We start from the raw sequence: 2,529 nt of genomic DNA, 5'->3' as shown, positions 1-2,529 counted from the left end.
AGAGAGAGAGAGAGAGAGAGAGAGAGAGAGAGAGAGAGACATAGATATAGACAGTTAGCTAAACTAATAAAGAAGAAGAGAGATAAGAATCAATTAGACACAGTAAAAAATGAGGAAGGGGATATCACTACTGACCCCACAGCAATATGAACTCCCATCAGAGAATACTATAAACACCTCTGTGCAAATAAACTAGAAAATCTAGAAGAAATGAATAAATTCCTGGATGTGTAAACCCTACCAAGACTAAACCAGGAAGAAGTTGATTCCCTGAGTAGACCAATAACAAGCTCTGAAATTGAGGCAGTAATTCATAGCCTACCAACCAAAAGAAGCCCAGAACCAGACAGATTCACAGCTGAATTCTGCCAGAAATACAAAGAGGAGTTGGTACCATTCCTTCCAAAACTATTTTAAAGTATTGCAAAGAAGAGACCCCTCCCTAAGTCATTTTGTGAAGCCAGCATTATCCTGATACCAAAACCGGGAGGAGATACAACAAAAAAAGAAAACTTCAGGCCAATATCCCTGATGAACATAGATGCAAACTCCTCAAAAATACTGGCAAACCAAATCCAGCAGCATATAAAAAAGCTTATCCACCACGATCAGCCTCATCCCTAGGATGCAAGGCTGGTTCAACATATGCAAATCAATAAGTGTAATCTATCACATAAACAGAACCAAAGACAAAAAGCACATGATTATCTCAATAGATGCAGAAAAGGCCTTTGATAAAATTCAACATTGTTCATGTTAAAACTCTCAGTAAACTGGGTATTGATGAAACATATGTCAAAGTAATAAGAGCTACTTATGACAAACTCACAGCCAATATCATATTGAATGGGCAAAAGCTGGAAGCGTTCCCTTTGAAAACTGGTACAAGACAAGGATGCCCTTCCTCACCACTCCGATTCAACATAGTATTGGAAGTTCTGGACAAGGCAATCAGGAAAGAGAAAGAAATTAAGGTATTCAAATGGGAAGAGAGGAAGTCAAGTTGTTTCTTTTGTAGATGTCATGATTTTATATTTAGAAAACTCCATCACCTCAGCCCCAAAATTTCTTGAACTGATAAGTTACTTCAACAAAGTCTCGGGATACAAAATCAATGTGCAAAATCACAAGCATTTCTTTACACCAACAATAGGCAAGCTACAGCAAAATCATGAATAAACTCTCATTCACAATTGCAACAAAGAGAATAAAATATCTAGAAATACAACTAGCAAAGAATGTGAAGGATCTCTTCAAGGAGAACTACAAACCAGTGTTCAAAGAAATAAGAGAGGACACAAACAAGTGGAAAACATTCCATCCTCATGGATAGGAAGGATCAATGTCATGAAAATGGCTATACTGCCCAAAGTAATTTATAGACTCAATGCTATTCCCATCAAACTACCATTGACATTCTTCACAAAATTAGAAAAAAAATTTAAATTTCATATGGAATCAAAGAAGACACCGTGTATCCAAGACAATCCTAAATGAAAAGAATAAAGCTGGAGGTATCATGCTACCCGAATTCGAACTATGCTGTGAGGCTACAGGAACGAAAACAGCATGGTACCGGTACCAAAATAGACATATAGACCAATGGAGCAGAACAGAGACCTCAGAAATAGCACCACACATCTGTAACCATCTGATCTTCAACAAACCTGACAAAAGAAGCAATGAAGAAAGGATGTCCTATTCAGTAAATACTGTTGGGAAAAGTGGCTAGCCATATGTAGAAAACTGAAACTGAACCCCTTCTTTACACCTCACACAGAAATTAATTCAAGATGGATTGAGGACTTAAATGTAAAACCCAGAACCATAAAACTCTAGAAGAAAACCTAGGCAATACCATTCAGGACATAGGCATGGGCAAATACTTCATGACTAAAACACCAAAAGCAATGGCAACAAAAGCCAAAATTGACAAATGGGATGTAAGTAAAATAAAGAGTTTCTGAACAGCAAAAGGAGCTATCATCAATGTGAACAGGTAACCTACAGAATGAGCAAAAAATTTTGCAATCTAACCATCTGACAAAGGTCTAATATCCAGAATTTACAAGGAACTTAAACAATTTTACAAGAAAAAAACAATCCCATCAAAAGTGGGCAAAGGATATGAATAGACACCCGTCAAAAGAAGACATTTATGTGGCCAAGAAACACATAAGAAAAGCTCAACATCACTGATCATCAGATAAATGTAATCATAACCACAATGAGATACCATCTCATGCCAGTCAGAATGGCGATTATTAAAAGTCAGGAAACAACTGATGCTGGAGAGGATGTGGAGAGATAGGAATGCTTTTACACTGTTGGTGAGAATGTAAATTAGTTCAATCATTATGGAAGACAGTGTGACGATTCCTCAAGGATCTAGAACCAGAAATACTGTGTTACCCAGCAATCCCATTAATGGGTATTACCCAAAGGAATATACGTCATTCTGCTATTAAGGCACATGCACACGTATGTTTATTGCAGCACTGTTTACATAGCAAAGACATGGAACCAACT

The sequence above is a fragment of the Rhinopithecus bieti genome, unplaced genomic scaffold (genome assembly GCF_001698545.2).
Source record: "Rhinopithecus bieti isolate Rb0 unplaced genomic scaffold, ASM169854v2 scaffold_19, whole genome shotgun sequence".
NCBI lineage: Eukaryota > Metazoa > Chordata > Mammalia > Primates > Cercopithecidae > Rhinopithecus > Rhinopithecus bieti.
Note: the sequence above shows the minus strand (reverse complement) of the source record.